This window comes from Neolamprologus multifasciatus, chromosome 9 (genome assembly GCF_963576455.1).
Source record: "Neolamprologus multifasciatus chromosome 9, fNeoMul1.2, whole genome shotgun sequence".
Classification (NCBI taxonomy): Eukaryota; Metazoa; Chordata; class Actinopteri; order Cichliformes; family Cichlidae; genus Neolamprologus; species Neolamprologus multifasciatus.
The window spans coordinates 12,855,578-12,881,231 of NC_140447.1; the positions used below are offsets into that span (position 1 = coordinate 12,855,578).

A 25,654-nucleotide genomic window follows, 5' to 3' on the forward strand; every position below is an offset into this window, starting at 1 on the left:
AATTCCTGCTGATGATGTCACATTTTCAAGAAAATAACTTTTATTCAGAACATGGTCTGGCAACCTTATTAGTCACACTTTGGTAGCACCAGGTTGGATCTTCTTTTGCCTTCAGATCTTGGACACTCGTCACACCAGAAAACATTTGTTCAATCTTCAGTCTGTGTGAACTGTAGCTTCAGCTGTTTGTCTGTAGGAGGATTCTTTGATGCTGATTGCTGAGAGTTGAATGTGCGTTTGTTTAAAAAGAATATTTTAATAATTCACATCTGTGGTCTCATCTTTTTGTGTTACCTTTTATTTTTTTTGAGCAGTCTATATTCACATAGGTTTTTAGGAGGGTTGTTTTCTTAAAGCCTACTTTTTGTCAATTTCTTTCTTTCTCTCCACAGCACCTCAAAAGGAAGGCACACACCCACATCAAGAGCTGCTCTATGGCCACAGACTCTGGTCAGGAGAAGAGATTTTCCAGTGCCTACTCTCCTGGGTTCAGTGGGTGAAGTGGAACAGGTACATCCTAATGCAGTTTATGAACACATGACTGGTTATCATGTCTTCAACTCTCACTGAGCTGACATCAGTGTGGTTTTTGATGCCGCAAAACAGGATGGTTTAATCAGATGCTTCGAAGCCTCAGCAACAAACCACCTGCTCCAGCAGAGATGCTTAAACCAGTTTTGTCTTTTTAGTCTGCGAAGCTGCAAAAATGGCAGACTGGAAGACTCGGATGGCTTTCATCAATCTGAATCTCTCAGAATCTCAACAGGTATGTACTCAGCATTGTTGCCCAGTGAGCAATGTTCAAGTGAAATCTGGTGAAAAATTTTAGGAATGCAGAGTGTTTGTATGATGCTATTCTGTATAAGAGTGAGCAATTTAGCCATTATTTAATTACTGTTTTGGTATCATTCAATGTTCTAAAGTGACTTGTGCCAAAGCATAACAGTAAATATGCTGACCCATGTGGACCATATAGTTATAATCATTCCTTCTTTCAGGTGAAGACTTGTTTTCAGAACTAAAGGAGGAAGTTTAGGAAAACCAGCACATGATATAGAGAAATTTCAGCACTGTGGCTCGACAGGAGCAGGTCCTGCCTTACCTGAACACCTTTGTCTGTGATGGAGCTTCCTATTTGTATCCAAACACTGGGTCAGTTAAAGAGGGTGGGGGAGTAAAGAAAGGCCACGTTCTCCCTTGTGTTGGTGTAGCTGAAGTTGTAGAAGTCAAATATTGGACAGTACTGTCAGTATTTTCTCCTCTTGCCTTTGGTGCAGTTTATCAATCTAGATTATTTTGGTATGGACAACCCACTTTTGTAGTTTTCTCTGAGCTCTGTGTCTCTGAAAAGTAATGTTTCCATTCTAAAGAAATCCAGACTGTGTTACAGATCTACTGACCTTGTAGGAATTCTTTTCTTTCCTCTGAACTACATCTGCTAACCATATCAGTGTCCTGGAGGAAGCACGTAAAGGCTTTGAACAAGAAGCTTGACTTCATGACAGGCGTCATGCTTCTTTTTAGTTGGCAGGTGTAGAAACTGCACCAGATTTTTAACAAATTCATGCATTTCAATAATATTTGGGATTAGAAAAGGTGGCAGTCAAGAAACAGGCAGTGCTTCATTTAACAAAGTCAATATTTATAGCAGAAAAGATGCAGGTCTAGATCACTGGACTTTAAAATATTTATTAAAAACCCTGGACTAACCTCCAGCCTTAAAACACGTTTAGCATAAAAAATATTAACAGGTGTAATTAAGACATGTGTGCACAAAGTCTTTCAAATACAGCCTCTGTCATGTCAAGAAACATGAACAGAACATTTAAAATGGCCATCAGATAAAATCCAAAGCAAACCTGATATGCTGCAAGTGCCAGCTAGCTTCCATGTTGGAAAAACACAGATGATGTGGAAGTGCTTTAAATTTCTCTGGAAACCACCAGCATGTGTTTTCACAATCAGACCTCCACGCATCATATTTCTTCCATGTTGTTTTTGAGACCAGTATGGCAAAAATCCTCATCTTGAGGCTCCAGAATGAGAATTCACAAATAAAAGGGGGCAGTAACAGCAGCTACAGCCTTGCTAACAGCATGTTAGCAAGGCTCCAAAATGTGTTTTTTTTTCTCCACTTTCTGTGTAGAAACAAAACACATTTTCATCTCTTAATGTTGTATACAAATCTCTGATTTTCCAGTTTGTGTTTTGGATAGACTAAAATGTATTTACAATAGCCAGAGTCGACTGAATTCAAATATTTCTATAATCCAATGGATTAAAAATAAAGGACATAAAATTCACCCTGTTCCTTTATTTACTGAAAGAGATCAAATCTGAGACTCTGTTATGTTGAGCTACATAAAAGCAGGAATAGTAAAATTTAATACAAAAAAGCTGATATTACATTACAATGTCTGTAATTAAAGGAGCATTAGCTCAACCCAAATCTTCACCTAAGTATGGAAGAAAATGGACAATACTTAATTAGTACAATAGACCCAAACTTAAAAATGAATTCAGCTTCGTTCTAGTAACCTTGAAAAAAATTCACCTGTTTGTAGGTCAGTGGACAGAAGTTTTATCTGACTGTCTGAGAACAGCCCCCGGGTCCTTCCTTTGACCACCTTGGTCTTTCCTTCATTCTCACACGTAGTGTTTGTGGCAGTGTTGTTGTCATCCTGGTTTCTTGGGACAGCAAAACCCTATAGTTCCTCTGTGACTGAGCTGGAAACGGCATCAGAAGTATCAAAGGTTTTGTTGGTCATCTCCATTTGTAGAGCACTCTCTGCCCATGTAGGAGTTCTTCCAAGGGAAGACTCCCTTCAAGGCTGCTGCCAGAACTCCACAAGTCTGTGAGGACAGAAAGATGTACTGCTTTTGACTACATGTGAGTGTTTTTATCATTCTGGTTTCTTGGGACAGCAAAACCTGTTCCTCCTCTGTGACAGAGCTGGAAACAGCTTCAGCAGTCTCAAAGATGTTGTTCCTCATCTCCTTATTAAGAGCACTCTCCATCCATGCAGTGAGCTCTGCCATGGGGAGACTTCCTTCAAGGCCGCTGCCAGAACTCCACAAGTCTATATGGTCCACATGGCTCAGCTCATCTGTGGTGCCATGAGTCACTTTAGAAAAGCCAATTATACCAGGGTAAACTGCTGAGTGGATTTTAAGGCTTAGAGTTGGTGTAGGCAAGAATGCACAGGACTGAAAGAATAATTTGTTTTTCCCCTCATTGATCCACATTCATTGATTCATCATTTAGAAAACTGAAAAAAGCATTTAGAAAGTCAAATAAATGAGCTCTACTAAAACTTTCCAGCTTATCTTTCTGAATATTCATCATTGTCTGCAATTTATCATTTTAACCACTGATGTCTGAAGAAAAGAAAGTATAATCTCACCTGTTTGTAGTATTGGGCGGCAGGTTCTCAATTTCTTTATACCAGTGATATCAAAGTGAGGCTGCAAGAGGTTGTTTATAAATTTGTAATCAGCTGTGTAAGATGGTAGACTGGTATCACCTGCATATTAACTCACCTCCACATTTACTGTGGGAAATGGCCACTGATGTGTGAGTAGGTTTGTTTCACAACTGCTGTGAGCCAGTGGCTGTGATTGGGCTGGGTTCACTGAAGGCAGGTGTATTTGATTGCACTCTACTCTAGTCTACTTATACTCCAGACTACAAGTACTGCTGTTAGTGATGGCCAAATGAAGCTTTCTGAAGTGCTGAAGCTTGTATTGGCCAAAAGTATGAAGAGCAGCTTGAATCTACAACTTGAAATGAACTGCTTCATTATCATTGCCCAGTCACAGCTTCTGTTTAACATCATGTGATAATTCTGTCTGATGTCAGGCTAACGTTGTGGTGCTTTGAACCTGTATTTTTCTCTGTGAGACAGAATGTTATGTCTGTGTCATTAATAAATTTGATGAATAAATTTGTTTAAACATGAACAATGGTGTGGTCTCCCTTTACTTGTGATTTAACATTTGTAAACATAACAGACCAAAACATACAAGAATTTGCCTCCATTTAGACTTCTTCTGTTTGGATTTATCATCAAACCATAAAGTCCACTGACTCCACTAACTCTGAGAATAATCTCTGAAGAATTGGTTTAACTATAATCTAATATAATGAACATACACTATTTGGGCCTTTGTAAAAACTCCATCAGTAGTAAACTGATGATAAATAACATTGAGTTAGAAAAAAACTTTTCTTTAATCCCTTGAACTGTTTCTATTTATTATTAAATGATATAGGAACCAAAATTGATTCAGCTAATAAAAGAGAATCTCATCCCAAACCATTACCTGCTGGAATTAAGTTATCTGGGAGCTTAAAGATGCAATTTTTAAAAATGTATATTTTTCACCAAACTCTCTCTCTCTCAAGATAGATCATAATAATCTGACAATTATAATATTGGCCATATTATATTTACATTACCACAGTGAGATGATTTTAGTCTCATGAACAACATTAGCTAATTGTTATTTACGAACTACTCTTGAAATAAGTGTTCGGTACAGAAATGAAGCCTAACAATCATGTTTTACAGTCCTGTGGTCTCAGCCTCAGATACTCAACTAATCAAAGTGATGTCATGACAAAAATGAATGACCAACAAAACATTTTTTCTCCTTCATTTCTATCAAACAAAGCTTTCCCGCGGTTAGTATCATGGTTGCTAGGCAACCTGAACAGCGCGACAAAAGCTAGACCGTCCCATTTCACAAGCCTCTCACTTCCGCACTTCTCGTACTTATAGTACCCACCGTACGTAGTGCGCGTACTTCAAGCGTGCAGACCCTGAATTGGGACACAGACATGGTGTGGTCTCTCTTCACTTGTGACTTGACATTTGTAAACATACAGACCAAAAAAATACATTATATTTAATTAGTGATGGGTCCAGCAACACTGACGCACCGACGCTTGTATCAAGCTCACCTAGCGATGCCTGTATCGGTGCGTGCGTCGCTTTAAGAAAAAGTCACGTGATCGATACATACAGCCGCTGTATCGCTCATTGCCAACGGGCCAAGCCGTGTTTAAAAGGTTCTGCATCCGCATCTGCCAACGGAATGAGTCGCCCCAAAAAAAAACACAAAATTACTGCAAAGATTTAAAAAACAAAAAAACAAAAAATCTCCCCATAACAAAATGGAGCCCGAAAGAGAAAGAAATGTTTCTGCTGTGTGGGATCATTGATCTTTTATCTGGAAATAAGGTAATAGTTTGTCTTTGTTTCAGTGTAATCTATCAGAAAACCTTCTCAGTGTTTAGGCATTACAGAGCCAAACATGACAATAAGGAGACAAACACTGACAATGAACACAGGTAGGCCTATATTGAAACTGAACAGCTTCATCGTCTTTTTTTTTTTTTTTGTTAATGTGTTTTATTATTTTGAAATCAAGCATCTAGGAAGAATGTTCTGGGCCAGGCAGTCCTGAATTTTATTATAAAGGACTGCCAACCCCTTAGTATTGGGGAATACTGGGGGAATAGGAAGACATCTTATCAGAACCTTTTCCACCTGGCTTTACAGCTTTTGTGTACCCCAGCTTCATCTGTGGCTGTGAGTTTTCCAAAGCTGGGGAAATGGTGTCAAAAAAAACGCAATAGACTGAATGCAAAAACAATGGATGAACTTATTTTTCTGGATAGAAATTTATAATAAACTCTGAGTCAATTACATTTAAATGGGTAATATTATATTCACAATGCTTTCATTTTAATTTTCACTTAATGTCATTCACAATATATTTTAAAGAAATAAATAGACTGGTAAATATAGCACTTTTGAATATAGTATATTGTGAATATAGCACTTTTCTACTCATCCGAGCACTCAAAGCGCTTTACACAACTTGTGCATTCACCCATTCACAACCATTCGCACAAGCACATTTTTCTAAGTGCTTCATAGCTAATATTCACACACATTCATACTCCGATGGATGCATCGGAGAGCAATTTGGGGTTAGTATCTTGCCCAAGGATATTTGGCATGCAGACTAGGGGAAGCAGGAATTGAACCTCCAACCTTCCGATCAGTAGATGGTCTGCACGCTTGAAGTACGCGCACTATGTATGGTGGGTACTATAAGTACGAGAAGTGCGGAAGTGAGAGGCTTGTGAAATGGGATGGTCTAGCCCAGGGGTCGGCAACCTGCGGCTCTGGAGCCGCATGCGCCTCTTTTGTCCTTATACTGCGGCTCCCGGTGGTTGGGGAAAATAAATTAGAAGTATTTAGCTGAAGTGTGTTTTATTTGTGTTTAGTTCTTTTTTTAACTTGTAGTTCTAAATTGGAAGATTATTGTGATTTTGAAATATAAAAATTATATTATATTATTTTTTCACCGCTCAAAATAAGCGTCACACTCGCGGAAGCTGGTGTACCCGCCGAAACGCCGTGCATTTATCGAGACTTTCGACCCCAGGTAGGCCAGTTATGGATCTTTGGATCCACATTATGTCAGCAGCTCCACCATGAACTATATTAAAACAAACACCGCTCACGCCTCACAGATGATAGCTTACAGTCCTGCGTAAAGATGAAAGCCCCAATTTGCAGATGCTGCGCACAGGTTTGGGACCATAAGTCTTATTGTAAACATATCACGGCAGACCCGACGATGTTTCCATGAACATGCTTTTCAGCATCTCTTTATTGACCACTTTTCACACACGGTTGCTGTACATACAGTCGGCTGTAGCTTTTCAGCTCACAGCCCGACAACACAACAGCAGAGAGAGCGCAGACTTTAAGGTGGCAAGGCGTGATTGCGGGTGCCGCACAGGTGCGTCCGCCTCCCAGCGGCGCTGCAGACCACGCCCCGCCACACACATTAACCAGGTAAAATACATATTTAGGCAGAATTTTGCAAATATCTATTTTTCCTTTTTTAGCAGCATGCAGCTTTTTTCCAATTACTTTTTAAAAGTCAGGTCAAGGCTCCAAAAGCCCAAAGGCGATATAAGGGTGGCGACTCACAGTTTTTGTTTGCTGGATCGTTTTAGTTTAGCTGGGTGTCTTTCCTTTTGTTATATTTCTTTAAGAGTTCAAAATGTGTTAATTACATAAATAAAATGTAATTTTCTCCGTAGCACTTCATGGAGTTCATAAGCAACACACCTTAGTTGCTCTGTGGATTATTTTAAAAAGCAGTTAAAAACTTTTCTGTTCAAACAAGCCTTTTGTTGATCTACGTATTTTACATTCTTTACATTATTTACATTTGATCTTTTACATTGTGTATAATGTTTATTGATTGTATTGTTTATTTTAATATTTGTGTACAGGGCTTTGTGACAGCCTTTCTGCGAAAAGCGCTTAATAGATAAACTTTTACTTAAGTTGTTCACACAAAGCATAAAAGTAAAAAACAATATATACAGTGTTATCTTCATTTTGGATTTCAAAAAGTATTTGCGGCTCCCAGTGTTTTCTTTTGCGTGGAAACCGGGTCCAAGTGGCTCTTTGGGTGTTAAAGGTTGCAGACCCCTGGTCTAGGTCATTGAATCAGTGTCTGTTGTGAGTCTCGAGTAAGTTGCCTGCAATGATATTTCCAGCAGGTGTCAGTATGGAGCAAAACAGCAACACTGTGTCGACACAGTATCAATACAGTTTGGGGAATGTGCTGAAACTCTTCACGAAGCCTCATCTACCCATCACTAGAGACCACACCATGAATCATGTTTAAACAAATTTATTCATCAAATTTATTAATGAAACAGACATAACATTGTATCACACAGAGAAAAATACAGGTTCAAAGCACCACAACGTTAGCCTGACATCAGACAGAATTATCACATGATGTTAAACAGAAGCTGTGACTGGGCAATGATAATGAAGCAGTTCATTTCAAGTTGTAGATTCAAGCTGCTCTTCATACTTTTGGCCAATACAAGCTTCAACACTTCACAAAGCTTCATTTGGCCATCACTAACAGCAGTACTTGTAGTCTGGAGTACAAGTAAACTAGACTAGAGTGCAATCAAATACACCTGCCTTCAGTGAACCCAGCCCAATCACAGCCACTGGCTCACAGCAGTTGTGAAACAAACCTACTCACACATCAGTGGCCATTTCCCACAGTAAATGTGGAGGTGAGTTAATATGCAGGTGATACCAGTCTACCATCTTACACAGCTGATTACAAATTTATAAACAACCTCTTGCAGCCTCACTTTGATATCACTGGTATAAAGAAATTGAGAACCTGCCGCCCAATACTACAAACAGGTGAGATTATACTTTCTTTTCTTCAGACATCAGTGGTTAAAATGATAAATTGCAGACAATGATGAATATTCAGAAAGATAAGGTGGAAAGTTTTAGTAGAGCTCATTTATTTGACTTTCTAAATGCTTTTTTCAGTTTTCTAAATGATGAATCAATGAATGTGGATCGATGAGGGGGGAAATTAATGATTCTTTCAGTCCTGTGCAATCTTGCCTACACCAACTCTAGGCCTTAAATTCCACTCAGCAGTTTACCCTGGTATAATTGGCTTTTCTAAAATGACTCATGGCACCACAGATGAGCTGAGCCATTTGGACCATATAGACTTGTGGAGTTCTGGCAGCGGCCTTGAAGGAAGTCTCCCCATGGCAGAGCTCACTACATGGATGGAGAGTGCTCTTAATAAGGAGACGAGGAACAACATCTTTGAGACGGCTGAAGCTGTTTCCAGCTCTGTCACAGAGGAGGAACAGGGTTTTGCTGTCCCAAGAAACCAGAATGTCAAAAACACTGACATGTAGTCAAAAGCAGTACGTCTTTCTGTCCTCACAGACTTGTGGAGTTCTGGCAGCAGCCTTGAAGGGAGTCTTCCCTTGGAAGAACTCCTACATGGGCAGAGAGTGCTCTAAAAATGGAGATGACCAACAAAACCTTTGATACTTCTGAGGCTGTTTCCAGCTCTGTCTCAGAAGAACAACAGCATTTTGCTGTCCCAAGAAACCAGGATGACAACACTGCCACAAGCACTACGTGTGAGAATGAAGGAAAGACCAAGGTGGTCAAAGGAAGGACCCGGGGGCTGTTCTCAGACAGCCAGATAAAACTTCTGTCCACTGACCTACAAACAGGTGAATTTTTTTCAAGGTTACTAGATTCAATTCATTTTTAAGTTTGGGTCTATTGTACTAATTAAGTATTGTCCATTTTCTTCCATACTTAGGTGAAGATTTGGGTTGAGCTAATGCTCCTTTAATTACAGACATTGTAATGTATATCAGCTTTTTTGTATTAAATTTTACTATTCCTGCTTTTATGTAGCTCAATATAACAGTCTCAGATTTGATCTCTTTCAGTAAATAAAAGTCAGGGTAAATTTTAGGCCCTTTATTTTTAATCCATTGGATTTTAGAAATATTTGAATTCAGTCGACTCTGGCTATTGTAAATACATTTTAGTCAATCCAAAACACAAACTGTAAAATCAGAGATTTGTATATAACATTAAGAAAAGAAAATGTGTTTTGTTTCATCTTCCAATAATTGTAAAAAATAATGTAGATTATGATTGCAACACCAGTGTCTTCAGCACTGCATTGAATGTAAACAACCCCGGACTTCACAGTGCAAGTTTTTACACAGAAAGTGGAGAGCCTTGCTAACAGCATAAAGATGGCTGGCACTTGCAGCATATCAGGTTTGCTGTGGATTTTATCTGATGGCCCTTTTAAATGTTCTGTTCATGTTTCTTGACATGACAGAGGCTGTATTTGAAAGACTTTGTGCACACATGTCTTAATTACACCTGTTAATATTTTTATGCTAAACATGTTTTAAGGCTGGAGGTTAGTCCAGGGTTTTAAATAAATATTTTAAGGCCAGTGATCTAGACCTGCATCTTTTCTGCTATAAATATTGACTTTGTTAAATGAAGCACCGTCTGTTTCTCGACTGCCACCTTTTCTAATCCCAAATATTATTGAAATGCATGAATTTGTTAAAACTCAGAAATCTGGTGCAGTTTCTACACCTGCCAACTAAAAAGAAGCATGACGCCTGTCATGAAGTCAAGCTTCTTGTTCAAAGCCTTTACGTGCTTCCTCCAGGACACTGATATGGTTAGCAGATGTAGTTCAGAGGAAAGAAAAGAATTCCTACAAGGTCAGTAGATCTGTAACACAGTCTGGATTTCTTTAGAATGGAAACATTACTTTTCAGAGACACAGAGCTCAGAGAAAACTACAAAAGTGGGTTGTCCATACCAAAATAATCTAGATGGATAAACTGCACCAAAGGCAAGAGGAGAAAATATTGACACAGTACTGTGCAAATTTTGACTTCTACAACTTCAGCTACACCAACACAAGGGAGGAAGTGGCCTTTCTTTACTTCCCCACCCTCTTTTACTGACCCAGTGTTTGGATACAAACAGGAAGCTCCATCACAGACAAAGGTGTTCAGGTAAGGCAGGACCTGCTCCTGTCGAGCCACAGTGCTGACATTTCTCTATATCATGTGCTGGTTTTCCTAAACTTCCTCCTTCAGTTCTGAAAACAAGTCTTCACCTGAAGAAAAGAAAAAGAAAAAAAAAAGATGAGAGAGAAAAGAAGGAATGATTATAACTATATGGTCCACATGGGTCAGCATATTTACTGTTATGCTTTGGCACAAGTCACTTTAGAACATTGAATGATACCAAAACAGTAATTAAATAATGGCTAAATTGCTCACTCTTATACAGAATAGCATCATACAAACACTCTGCATTTTGGCTGCATTCCTAAAATTTTCCACCAGATTTCACTAGAACATTGCTCACTGGGCAACAATGCTGAGTACATACCTGTTGAGATTCTGAGAGATTCAGATTGATGAAAGCCATCCGAGTCTTCCAGTCTGCCATTTTTACAGCTTCACAGACTAAAAAGACAAAACTGGTTTAAGCATCTCTGCTGGAGCAGGTGGTTTGTTGCTGAGGCTTCGAAGCATCTGATTAAACCATCGTGTTTTGCAGCATCAACAACCACACTGATGTCAGGCTCAGTGAGAGTTGAAGACATGATAACCAGTCATGTGTTCATAAACTGCATTAGGATGTACCTGTTCCTCTTCACCCACTGAACCCAGGAGAGTAGGCACTGGAAAATCTCTTCTCCTGACCAGAGTCTGTGGCCATAGAGCAGCTCTTGATGTGGGTGGGTGCCTTCCTTGTGAGGTGCTGTGGAGAGAAAGAAAGAAATTGACAAAAAGTAGGCTTTAAGAAAACAACCCTCCTAAAAACCAATGTGAATATAGACTGCTCAAAAAACTAAAAGGTAACACAAAAAGATGAGACCACAGATGTAAATTATTAAAATATTCTTTTTACAAACACACATTCAACTCTCAGCAATCAGCATCAAAGAATCCTCCTACAGACAAACAGCCCCAAACAGGACATGTATGCCAAATCTTATCTATTAACAACAGGGCAGCTTATTGTGCACACCCACCAGTAAATGAAGATTCTAACTTCACTTCAGCAATCATTTAACAGCCAGGGCCTACCTCCGTGTCTGGATCCATATCTGCTGACTTTATTCCTCTGCATCCTTGATGCCATGCTCCATGTAGAGATTCTTCCATAGATGGATTTTTGTTGGCAAATTTCTGCAACTTCAGAAACAAATGAAAAGCTGCTCATAAGATGAGACTGGACCTGAATACTTGTGTGACGCCTTCCCCAAAACAGCAAATCACCAAGAACTTAAATGTTTGGCAACAAAAGAAAACTAAGGGAAATAAATCTCAAGCAAAGCACGCAAGAGAATAAAAAACTCAGCAATCCAAAAATACAAAGCCACACATCAATCCTCTCTGCTCCAACTGACACTGCATGAACAGGTGCCTAAAATAAGCAATCAATACCGCCCAAATCATGTGACCCGCCATAAACTATCACAAAATACTTTCAATACAAACCTCTTAAACATAACCATCAAAAATCACACAGTTAACAACAGCATGAAATCTGTATATTAAGTTCAGACAGTCCTCTTGCAATCATGATCTACAATATTTGGTGGGATTGTTAAAAAGTGAGTGAATCTTTCTGAAATCTTGCTGCCATGTTCTTCTTCTTTGGGTTTGGCAGGCTAGCTGCATCAGTGGTGTGTTACTGCCATCTACTGTTCATTATTACCCAAGTCAGTCATCTTCTGATTAAACAGGCTGGACTCGAGCTAGAAGCACAAAGTCAGCCTCAGATCCCTACATTGTCTTATATAGACGAGCACTGTGTAGATATTGTAACTGTCTTTGTTTTAGTGCAGCAGTGCAGGTTCAGAAGTGTGTGCATGTTGAACACATTTTCTCCAGCTGGTCCAAGCTCTCTGAAACTACAACAGGCAACAGAAACTACAATAACTACTTTTTATAACGGAGGTGTGCAGCAGAGCATCTTTGAATGCACATCAACAAGATGCAGCAGAAGACCACACCAAGTACCACTCCTGTCAGCTAAACACAGGAAGCTGAAGCTACAGTTCACACAGACTCACCAAAGTTGAACAACAGAAGATTGAACAAATGTTTTCTGGTGTGACGAGCAGTGGCGGAGCAGTGGGGGTGGCTTACTGGGCTTAAGCCCAGGTTGTTTTTTCAGAAGCCCAGGGTCTTTTGGAGTGTAATTTTTTCATAGTTAGATGCCTGGCTGACAACTGTATAAAACAAAACTAGCACATAGTGCACACTGTGGGAATTTACGACTGTTCGTAAATCCCCCCTAATATTGGTATGATCCGAGCTCAGGCACTAAGCACTGAGCGAGGGGGCGGGGGGAGCTGCTGCCTGCAAGTGCGCTGTTGGAGAAGCGCAGCCAGGCAGACAGAGGAGAACTGAAGTTTGACCAGGTACCAAAGCAAATCATTCGTACTGTACAAATAATGTAAATATGATGGTTAATCATGAAAGATTGATATCAAACTGATCACTTGACCCATATTACATTACTTGCTCTTTGAGTGAATCAACAAATGGTGAAATGAAAAGCCGAACAACAACAATGCTGTTTCTTTAGAGAGTCTTAGCTTACATGTGTGTTTATTTCATATTTTCAGTTGTTACCCTCCACGACTAAATAAATCAGTTTCAGTAATGTACTGATATACAAGAATGGACATAAGGGGCTTCTTTCAAAGAAAAAACTCATTTTATATATTATGCTTTGTATGTTGTTCAGTATATAGGAGGAATTTCAATACACAGCAGTATATTCACAGTTTAAACCAGATATTTACATACACTTTATGGAAAACACAAGAATTTATTTTTTACTGTACAACATCAATTTAGAGTAAACTTGTTTTGTTTTGGATAAATAAATATTGAAATATCTTTTGAATTAGTTAAATGTCAGAATAAAGAGAGACAGAGCTGTCTATTTTTTATCACTTTCATCAAATTTAGGAGTACATATACACTAAGTTTATTGTTAATTAATAAGAAAACTCCAGACGATTCCATTCTGAGCTGAAGAAGCTTCTGATTGGTTAGTAGAGTCCATGTGAGTAAACTGGTGGCACACCTGTGGGTGCATATAAGGCAAAACACAGAGCCTGTTTCTTTGAAATGGGAAAATCAAGAGATGTCAACCAAAACACCAGGAAAAGAATTGTGGCTCAGTTTTGAATACAATTTGGTGCCATTTACAATTAAGAAATACAGATAGTTTCTCTCTTTACTTTTAAAGTTAACAAATATTTTTTTATATTTATCAATCTAAAGAAAAATAAACATTTAGTCTGATTTGATGTTACAATTAAAAAAGTGTTTGTGTTTTTATCTGAAGAGTGTGTAAATATCTGGTTTCAACTGTATATTTGATGATGTTGGTGTTTGGCTTGATTGTCAGCACAAAGAGGGAGAGAGAGGAACAGAGAGGGAGAGAGAGGGAGAGAGAGGAACAGAGAGGGAGAGAGAGGGAGAGAGAGGGAGAGAGAGGAACAGAGATGAACAGAGAGGGAGAGAGAGGAACAGAGAGAGAGAGAGACAGGAACAGAGAGGGAGAGAGAGGAACAGAGAGAGAGAGACAGGAACAGAGAGGGGGAGAGAGGAACAGAGAGGGAGAGAGAGGGAGAGGAACAGAGAGGGGGAGAAAGGGAGATGGAGAATGAGGACAGAACAGAGGGAACAAGAGCAGGTGAGACACACATGTTAGTCAAATGGTTGTTTACCAAAGTATCACCGTATCATAGGTACTCATGTATCTCGTACCTAGTGTTTCTTTTTAGGTTTGTTATTTTTCAAATTCTATATTTATTAAGTTATGCAGGCTTGTTTGCACAACAAGGATAAATAATTATATAAACTTTTCTCAATCTAAATAGTGTACTTTGGTAGAATTAAAAAAATAAGTGTAGTGCAGGTCTATGATAATTTATAGTTCTAGTATCACCTAGTTCTGGTTCTGGTTCTGTCTTGGTTAAGTCCTAAGTAGTCCTGATTTTGAACTGTTGTAGTCCTGTTTTAATTCCAGATCAGTTCTGGGTCTGTTTGAATTGGGGTTTAGTCCCTGTGTCTTGATACAGCCCTGACTTTGTTCTGCCTTGCTGCTTAATTAAAAAAACTAGTTTAAGGTGTCCTGTATATGTGATATATATTTTTCCCTATATGAAGTCATTCTTTTTTGAACAAAACTCAATTAATTAATATTTCAGTCATTTCTACATGTAGACATGTATTTCAGTCTGTGACAGAAGGTTTGGAGACATGTAGAAAGTTCAGTTTTGAATGGGTGAAACTAATATTTTATTCACAGTTTCTCAAACACAAGGCAGATAATATTCTTCATGTACATTATTTTTTTACAAATATTGGAAGATACAACAAACTGAAACAAAACACATTTTCATGAATTCATCTCTTAATGTTTTTGGATAGCCTAAAATGTATTTTCAATAGCTAGAGTTTACTTATTCAAATACTTGTTAAATAAAATGATTAAAAATAAAGGGCCTAAAATTCACCAGGTTCCTTTAATTTACTAAAAGAGATCAAATCTGAGACTCTGTTATGTTGAGCTACATGAAGACAAGAAGATCAAAATGTAATTCAAAGAATGCGGAATTACATAATTTGTAATTAAAGGACCATTAGCTGCTGGCAAGACTCTCCACTTGCTCCTTTCCAAACTGTTATTGTGGAGCCCAGAGTTGTTGCGTTCTACATTCATACTAGCAACAGGGTTGAATTCATACTGGTTGTTGCCTGGTGGCATTGACCAGCCAAACATCTGGGGAAAGGAGGGGAAGGTCCATTGAGGTCCAGCTGCAAAATTGTCCACAGCATGATGATAATTTGCACCATTTGTGATTAAGTTTACCTCCAGGTGCTGGGTGTACTGCTGCCTGAGTGGGGGCTTTCCCTCTCCCTGAAACTGAATCACAGGCAGGTGGACTGTCAGTAAAACGAGGATACTTCTAGAATTCTTGTTTTAAATTATTTACATTACATTTCAATCAATTCCCCAGATAATGACAGAATCAGAAACAGTGCTTTTCAATAATAGGAGATACTTACATGAAGTGGGACGCCCTGCTTCGCATGCTGAGGATGTGAACTCCTAAACTTACTCTGTCTGTTTTGAAACCAAGTTTTTACCTAAAGATGGAAGAAAACAAAACATTTAATGAGTACAATGGACCCAAAATTCAATTTCTTATGTTCTATTGAGTTGAAAAACACTCACCTGTCTGTAGGTCAGTCCTGTCATCTCTGCCAGCTGTTTCATCTCTCTTGGCTCATAGTAACGTTTCGCATTAAAGTGATGGACAAGAATATTCAACTGTCTCTCTGTGAACACCACCCGGGCCTTTCCTTTAGGTTTCTTTGGAGCAGTGCTGGGATGGTGCAGAGTGGCAGTGATGTTGCCATCCTGGCTTCTTGGGACAGCAAAATCTTGTTTCTCTTCTGAGACAGAGCTGGAAACTGCCTCAGAGGTATCAGCGGTTTTGTTGCTCATCTCCATTTTTAGAGCAGTCTCTGCCCATGTAGCGAGTTCTTCCAAGGGAAGACTCCCTTCAAGGCCGCTGCCTGATCTCCACGAGTCTGTGAGGACAGAAAGAAAGAGGCCAAGTAAGCACAAGTCTATATGGTCCACATGGGTTAGTTACTGATATGTGTTGGCACAACTGACTTCGTTGCAGAAATAATAAAAAGTGGTAAATTGAGGAGTCTTAAATTGTTACGTCCAGATGAACAGAATGAACCCTATGGGATTTACTTTCCTCATGATTGAGCAAGCATCACGACCTCCAGCCACCATGCCCCATCCGTAACATCCCCTGACAGATCCCAACACAGCCCTGATACAAACATACATTTCCATCAGCAGCATCCTACACTTTAACTGAGCTGACTTCAGGTGTTCAGTAAGGGGAAGATTTAATAACATTGCACGTTTCATTTCAAGACTTCAGTTTCATAGGGCAGAGAGTAGAAAACGTGACAATAAATATTTTTTGGAGCTTTACTACCAAATAATCAACATCAGACGTGTGAACAATTAACAGCAAACCCAACATTTAGAGTCTAAGGAAGATAATCACAGAGGCAGAAACTTTCCACTGTATTCAAAGGAGCTTGAATACAGTGGAAATTGCACTGTATCATCTCAGGTTTCTTAAAACTAATCATTCAAAGTCTGAGGTAGGGTTGTTATTTGAGGTATTCCTGGGAAAATCTTTGAGGTCCATTTGAAAGCTCCGGATTCTTTAGATTGACTGTCTTATACTCTGATTGTGAATATAGAGGATTGTAGCTCAAGTTAACATGGAAAGATAGAGGTCTAAAGTCTCTATAACATTTGGATGTTCAGTCTCTGACAGAAGGTTTGGAGACACGTAGAAAGTTTTGAATTGGTGAAACTAATATTTTATTCACAGTTTCTCACACACAAGGAAGAGAATTTTCTTGGGTGAAACTAATATTTTATTCACAGTTTCTCAAACACAAGGCAGATAATATTCTTCATGTACATTATTTTTTACAAATATTGGAACAACAAAATTATACAAAACACAATTTCATGAATTCATCTCTTAATGTTATATCCAAAACTCTGATGATGTTCTCTTTCATGACTTTTTAAACTACATCAATTCATCAACGTCAAAGACTTGATATGTTACATTAGACCTTACAAGTTTGCTGAACATAAGGATTCCTTTCAGGTCTTGTTCTGATCAAGTTCTAAATGTTATGTGTCAAAGATTTGTGTTACTTTATAAATTATGTGTAGAGTTCTGAGGTCAACCAAGTCTTTACATTTAGGTGTATTTAATAAAAAGGCTAAAAAGTGGATTTGGTGGTTCCTTTGAAGTGGTTTTATTTATGATCCTAAGTCTGTTATTTATCATCAGTTTATTACAATATTTGTACGTCTTCCAAATAGTATGAGTTTTGTTTTGCTCAGATTCAGTGTTAATTGACTATAGAAAAAGTCTTCAATTTCTTAAATTGATTTTCTAGTTCATTCAGAAGTTGTTCCAAGTTACTTCCACAATAACTTTGTATCATCTGCAAACAATATGACTTCTGTGTCTTTGCAGTTACTTCAAATTAAGACATGTCAACACAAACACCTTTACCCTCACTTATCTCTCATGGCCCTGGTGCCAACTGTCTGCATTGACTTGATAATTAATCAGAGGTAGCAGGGTGTGATACAGGAACTCTAAAAGACACATTAGCGTATGTTTAGTGGTCACTGGGTGAACTAGGTGCGTCTCTAATTCTGAATAAGCCAGAGGGGGCCAGATGCATGTGTCTATGGGTTTATGATGGGCGTTGGTGTGGCTCATTAGCCTTGCTATTGTTTTACAATGTAGAGGTGAAACTACCATTTGCTACCTTATAAACTCAGTAATGTTCTCTACATGATCACAAAGATCTAAATTAGAGGTGTAAGTCATTGTTTGTATGCAATATTGGTATAATTTGGCTTATTTTAAAACATTTTATACCTATCAGGTTTCAATACTCACTGAAATAATGCAGATTTCATGCAAAACATATTTAAAACCGAGCTGTATTTGCTCTGATACATTTGAAATTATAAATTATTTGCACAAATCTCCTGATAAGTAAATTAAACATCGGTGCAAAGATCAAACTGGTTGCTGGAAACAACCAGAGCAGGAGGTTAAATCAAAATCATCTAACAAAGATCTAGTTGACATGAAAGCAGAACAAGCAAAACTGTTCTCAACTCACTAGTGAGAAATATCCATAAAAATCATGATATACACCAGTTTGTCCTACTGAAAACGTTTTAGGTCCAGATGAACAGAATCAACTTTGTGGGATTTCCTTACGTGGATGATTGAGCATGCATCGAGGTATTTACAGAAGCCACAGATTCTATTGAATTCTAATATTTCTAAAATCAATGGGTTTTAAGATAAAGGGCCTAATATTCACCCCATGACCATCATTTACTAAAAGTACAGAAAACAGAACAGATCAGAATCCTGATATCCTGTCAGCTCAGTCATTGATACTAGCTACCATTTACAATATCTGTGATATTGAACATTAAATGTTGTAAGGCTCTCCACCTTGGCTGATGTGTGAAGAAGAAAGCACACACCCACCTGTGATGAGAAACCAAACATGAGATTTCATTACACTTTTTAACACCAAATATGTTTGAGACTCAATAAAAATGACGCATGGAGAAAGTATTTTGTTTTAGCAAAGTCCTCATTTATTGGAAGAAAAATCATTACAGATTCATGTTGACTTTACAACAGTTACACCATATAAAAAGTGGACTTTATCAATCACTGACACAAGCCTTAATCCACCCCACCAACTATGACCAAGCTAATTTTTCCTTGTTTTGTAAAAGTGTAAATGACGAAGAAGTTCACTGAGTTTTATCAAACCTGCCTCTGGGTTAACTTTTAGATAACTTTACATTAAAATGAAATCATAAAAAAAAATAAAAGTAGTGTCCAGGATATCAGAAATACCCATCTTAAGGCTTCAGAATGATAGTTGAGAAATGAAAGAGATGTAACAGTAGCTACAGCCATCTTTAGCTGTTAGCAAGGCTCTTCGCTTTCTCTATAAAAACTGTGAAGTCCCCGCTTGTTCATATTCCATGCAGTGCTTAAGACACCAGTGTTGCAATCATAATGTCCGTTGGCTGGTGGGATCAACCAGCCAAACATCTGGGGTGAGTTGTGGAGGGTCAATTGAGGTCCAGAGACAACATTGCCCACAGCATGAGGATAGTGGGCCTGATTATTTGCACCCTTTCTCATGAAGCTGATGTCCAGTTGTTCGCTGAGTGAGGACGCTCCCTGAAACTGAATCACAGACAGATGCACAGTCAGTAAAACCACCATACAGAGTTCTTGTTTTAAATTCTAAACAATACGCTTCATCTAATTAAATGAATTCCCCAGATAGTGACTGAATTAAAAACAGTTCTGTTTAATAATTGGAGATACTTACATGAAGTGGGACGCCCTGATTGAGATGTTGAGAATCTGGACTCCTCCTAAACTTTCTTCTTCGGTTTTGAAACCAAGTCTTCACCTAAAGATGGAGGAAAACGGGAGATATTTAAAGAGTACAATAAACCGAAAATTCAAAACGAATTCAGTTCCTTATATTCTAGTAACCTTGAAAAACACTCACCTGTTTGTAGGTCAGTCCTGTCAGCTCTGCCAACTCTGTCATCTCTTGTGGTTCAGGGTAAATTTTCTGATTAAAGTGATGGACAAGAGTTTTTAACTGGCTGTCTGAGAACAGCCCTCGGGTCCTTCCTTTGAGCACATTGGCCTTTTCTTTCTTCACACACGTAGTACGTGTGATAGTGTTGCTGCCCTCCTGGTTTCTTGGGGCAGCAAAAACCAGTTCCTCCTCCGTGACAGAGCTGGAAACAGCTTCAGCAGTCTCAGACATGTTGTTGCTCATCTCCTTAGCGAGAGCTGCCTCAGCCCATGCTGCAAGTTCTTCCAAGGGAAGACTCCCTTGCAGGCTGCTGCCAGAAATCCACAAGTCTGTGAGGACAGAAAGACAGAGGCTAAGTAAGTACAAATATATATGGTCCACATGGGTCTACTGATGCGTTTTGGCACAGTTGAGTTTTAAACAGAAAATAATACAAAAGGGATCAACTGATGAGCCTTAATCAATTTCCCACGCACAATGTCACTTGATTTTACTTGCTGAATTATTAAAATGTGCCAATTAGAAAGTTTAAAAAGTGACTCAAAGCCCAGATGGTCCTGAAGTGGACTCTGTTCAGCTGTGGAGGGAGAAATGGTGACTTCTGCCATCAGGACTTACAACACAGAGTGAAAGGGTATTTTTGCCCAAAGATGTCTTCGAGGTTAGCCAACTCTGTTCATATTAGCTCACTAGACGACAATGCTGAGTACATACCTGGAGAAAAGTGCATCCCATAATATTCCATCTTTGAAATCCCAGTGATTGAAACGTGAAAGCTGGAATAAGTATCTCTGGTGAAAGAGCTCCAAACCAAGCAGGAAGGTGAATTAAGACTTAAGAGCAATTCTCCTGGGCTTTTAAGGAGGTTTGTGGGTGTGGGCAGGAATGTGGGGTGTTGAGCTTCTTCTTTTGTGAGTCTCTTTACAACCAGTCAGGCTGTTTCTACCAACTGGCATCATTTACATTTGTAAAGGCCTGAAAAAAGAAAGTACAGTTAGAAAGCAGCCATACAAATGAGCTTTACCAAATCCTTTCAGCTCACACTTTATAAAATATGAAACACTTAATGCACTTAATACACTTAAATCAATTAAATAAACACATCTTTACTCATGTGTTTGAAATACATGATGGACTATATAATGTGAAAAATTCTCATTTTGTAAAGAAAACGAAACCGGTTGAGTTGCTGACTGAGAGCTGCAGCTGGTGTAAATCATGATTTTATGGATATTTCTCACTGGTGAGTTGAGAACAGTTTTGCTTGTTCTGCTTTCATGTCAACTAGATCTGTGTTAGATGATTTTGATTTAACCTCCTGCTCTGGTTGTTTCAGACAAGCAACCAGTTTGATCTTTGCACAGATGTTTAATTTACTTTCTATTATCAGAAAATTTGTACATATAGCTTGTAATTCCAAATGTATCAGAGCAAATCCACCTCCATTTTAAATATATTTTGCAGGAAATCTGCATTATTTCAGTGAGTATTGAAACCTGATATGTATAAAATGTTTTAAAATAAGCCAAATTATACCAATATTACATACAAACAATGACTTACACCTCTAATTTAGATCTTTGTGATCATGTAGAGAACATTACTGAGTTTATAAGGTAGCAAATGGTAGTTTCACCTCTACACTGTAAAACAATAGCAAGGCTAATGAGCCACACCAACGCCCATATTAAACCCCATAGACACATGCATCTGGCCCCCTCTGGCTTATTCAGAATTGGAGACACACCTAGTTCACCCAGTGACCACTAAACATACGCTAATGTGTCTTTTAGAGTTCCTGTTTCACACCCTGCTACCTCTGATTAATTATCAAGTCAATGCAGACAGTTGGCACCAGGGCCATGAGAGATAAGTGAGGGTAAAGGTGTTTGTGTTGACATGTCTTAATTTGAAGTAACTGCAAAGACACAGAAGTCATATTGTTTGCAGATGATACAAAGTTATTGTGGAAGTAACTTCTGAATGAACTAGAAAATCAATTTAAGAAATTGAAGACTTTTTCTATAGTCAATTAACACTGAATCTGAGCAAAACAAAACTCATACTATTTGGAAGACGTACAAATTTTGTCATTAATAAACTGATGATAAATAACAGACTTAGGATCATAAATAAAACCACTTCAAAGGAACCACCAAATCCACTTTTTAGCCTTTTTATTAAATACACCTAAATGTAAAGACTTGGTTGACCTCAGAACTCTACACATAATTTATAAAGTAACACAAATCTTTGACACATAACATTTAGAACTTGATCAGAACAAGACCTGAAAGAAATCCTTATGTTCAGCAAACTTGTAGTAAGGTCTAATGTAACATATCAAGTCTTTGACGTTGATGAATTGATGTAGTTTAAAAAGTCATGAAAGAGAACATCATCAGAGTTTTGGATATAACATTAAGAGATGAATTCATGAAATTGTGTTTTGTTTAATTTTGTTGTTCCAATATTTGTAAAAAAATAATAATAATAATAATGTACACGAAGAATATTATCTGCCTTGTGTGTGAGAAACTGTGAATAAAATATTAGTTTCACCAATTCAAAACTTTCTACGTGTCTCCAAACCTTCTGTCAGAGACTGAACATTCAAATGTTCAGTCTCTGAACATTTGTACTAGCAAGCTAGTAGAACTGGGCCTTTCAGAAGTTGTCCATTCAGAGACACTCCCTGAAATGAAGCACCACAATCAAAGACAACTCGCAACTTCTTCTGTGGGTGATGCACCCCATGATGTGGAATGTACCACAATCCTCCATCACAGCGATCAAATTCTTCAGCAGGCACCTTCTCTGCATACCCTTTAGAAATGATTTCAGTCATAAAACTGGTGTAATCGACATGAAATGAACCATCCCTAATAAACTTCCGTTTAAGGCTCGTAGCTCGCTGTTCTACAGCCTTCCTATTATTTGGCATTTTTACCCGATTGCACCTAAAAGGTAAACCAATGGTGTAATGACCATCAACCAACTTAACAGAGTCCATCACTGACTTCATAAACTGCTGATCTTCTCTAGACAAAGCAAACTGCTCATCCTGAATACATTCTGGAAAATCAGCCTTCATTTGACGTTCCCACAACTCATCCAATCTTGCCACGGAAATGCTTGTCAGTCTTACAATCCTCTCTGAGAGGACCATTCACCGTCCAACCCAGCATAGTTTTTACTGCATAGGGACCTCCATCCTGACTTCTAACAACATCCCATGGCTCTAAAGCCTTGGGCACATTGGTCCCGATCAACAGGTCTACCCCGGAATTTATCTCCAGTATCTTAATATGGCGCAAATGTGGCCATCTATCGAGATCTTCCTGTCGGGGAATATTACATTGATGAACAGGCATGCTTTTCTGAGTAAATAAGTCAGGCAAGTCACAGTAGTGATCTAAATCCAAACCAGCTACTTCCAAATCTGAAACAACATATCTACTGACCATTTTCTCCTGACCCATTGTCCGCAAAAGAATGCCAGTTTTCCTTCCTGAAAGATTCAGCCTTTTCATGAGCCCTTCAGTACAAAATGAAGACATGCACATGAAGGACCTTCATCTGGTGGTTCTCCCCCTCCTATAGTTTGCACTGAAAGACTTTCCTTCTGCTTGGAGTGGATATGAAAGAGTGTGGGGTGTTTCTGTTTACAGACTTTACACAAGAGATGTTTCCTACAGTCCTTGCTTCTGTGCCCAATGTGCAGACAACCAAAAACACACCATTCTCTTTCAAAAAAGATAATCTTTCACAGTGCAACTTTCTTGAGACTTACCATTCCTCGCCTCTTTTCTGATGACTGTTGGAGGATCCTGTATATCTCCAAACAATGGGTCACTTGCGATCTTAACTTGCCTTTCAACAAACTCAACAACATCACACAAAGCACTTTACATTGAAACCTCTCCTGCAGATCGCAGACAACATTCCTCCACTTATCCCTGATAAGCTTATAAGGCAACTTTTTTATAACTGCTTGCATATTAGCAGAGACATCCAACTCATGCAAGGACTCAACGTCTTGCATTACAACATTGCCTTAATAAAAACCCATATTCCTGCAAAGCCTTCACATCATCAGATTTTATAGGTGGCCATTTACTGACCCTTTCAATGTAGGTGTGGCCAGATGGGCTACTCGCCTCTCTTTTTCTCTCTCGCTCGCTCTCTCCTGTGCTCGCTCTCTCCTGCGCTCGCTCTCTCCTGCGCTCGCTCTCTTCGCCGCGCAGCTAGGTTGTTTGGGAGCCCACCTGCATTTTGATTGCAGGGTGGCGTTAGCCCGTATAAAGCAAGCCGGTGTTTTTGTTGGATCATTCCTCCCATGCATTCAGCACAAAGCAGCAGTAAATGCTGGCCCACTGCGACGGACTGATCAGCAGGAGTCAATCATATGACAGCTACAGGTACGCTCTCGCTTAACCTCAGATTCCCTCCGAGCACTGGAATTTGTATTAATAGTTTTTGCGGCCTGTTGTAGCACGGCAGTTTGTTTTATTCCGGCGTTGCGGAGAGAGGTGCTCGTGTTGTCCCCACCAGTGAGAGTATAGCGCCTCCGTTCCTGGGGTAAGCCGTTAAAACGACTTATTAGCATTCATAGCTATGAGAGTCTAAGATTACATTTATCTGTTATAGGGTTTGACTGCTGTATTCGCCTCTCCGTGGCAGATCGCCCTACCTAAACCGGAAGAGTGAAACGCCTTCCCAGCCGCTGGTGTGAGGACTCCTCCTCAGTGGAGCCTGCTGTCTTGTCTTGTCTCGTTTTGTTTTAGCTGGTCTTATCTTGTTTTTATTAAGTAGGCTTACCTCTTTCTGGTTCGCCTGATTTTATTCTATTTTATCCTGGACTTTTGCTCGTACCCACGCTTCTGTGATCGGGCTGAAGCGACCCTCTGCCCGAGTGTCGGTTGCCGGTCTCAGCCGGTGAGGAGCCAGACCGGCTTGCGATTGAGGATAATTACTACCAGCACGAGTGGTAGTTTGACCCGTGGGGTATAAGCCTTCCTGCGTGTGTGTGTGTGTTTCCTTTTATTAAAGTTATTAAAGTGTGTTTTAGTTTTTTTATGATCTGTAGCGAGCCTGACGCTCAGTGTCCTTTTATTCTTTTAACATATTTTTCTGTGTTTTATTTCAGTGAACGGAGGACGTACCAGTGGCCCTGGGACCTCAGGTGGTGGGTCGTTTTCACACTTTCTTTTGTACAGCACCGGGTGGGCTGCAGTGATTCTCTTTTGTGTGATTTTCTTTTGGGTCCACGGCTGCTGGTAAGTCCAAGTTCCCTGATTGTTTTATTTTCACTTTAGGACACTGTCAACAATGACGCTACATCTTGGGTTTTAATATTTTATTTATTTTTACTATAAATAAAACTGTTTTAATATTGGAGCCAACCTGCCTCGGTGTGCATCCTTGAATCTGTGCGGCCTCCTTTTATTCTTTTTATCTATTTTCTTCTTCTTGGAGAAGAAGAAAGTTCTCTTGGAGCAAAGATTTAGCATATCCACACTCAACAGGTATATACTGACAGCTTCTGACCATTTCTCTTGGATGACCTCTAGTATATTGCTCGAGGAAATATAAACAATCCTTAGCACTGTGAGCTTGACTCTCCACCATGTGCTCAAAAGCTCTCATAAATGTTTGATATTGCCAAGGATCACCATCAAATAACTGAATGTCACACCTTGGTAGCAAAAACAGACTACTGCTCAGCCAATAAAGTTGTAATTTCATTTTGTTTCTTCAAAACTGTGACTAGATGACCATGACCCTCACTACCTTGCGCTGTATGTGTAAGAGGTTTTGATTGTGCGTGAGACTGTGACATCATCTGAGTAGTTGAAACTGCACCTGGAAATACTGGATATAACTTAGTCTCTGACTGTTCCAACGAAACAACCTTAGGCTAAGAAATATTTTTAACCTTGGGCCTCA

At 39.0% G+C, this 25,654-nt stretch overlaps 1 long non-coding RNA gene across 2 annotated transcripts; it reads right to left on the reverse strand.

The window, feature by feature from the left end:
* Window positions 1–6,388: 6,388 nt before the first annotated feature.
* On the reverse strand, window positions 6,389–11,943 carry LOC146511216 (uncharacterized). 2 transcript variants are annotated; one of them, XR_014876252.1, is made up of 5 exons: window positions 11,531–11,932; window positions 11,084–11,201; window positions 10,827–10,903; window positions 9,942–10,548; window positions 6,389–9,881 (listed from the first exon to the last, which is right to left on the reverse strand). It is a non-coding gene; the product is annotated as an uncharacterized LOC146511216 (long non-coding RNA). The 2 variants fall into 2 exon arrangements; XR_014876251.1 differs by having other exon boundaries at window positions 6,389–10,548; window positions 11,531–11,943.
* Window positions 11,944–25,654: the final 13,711 nt, after the last annotated feature.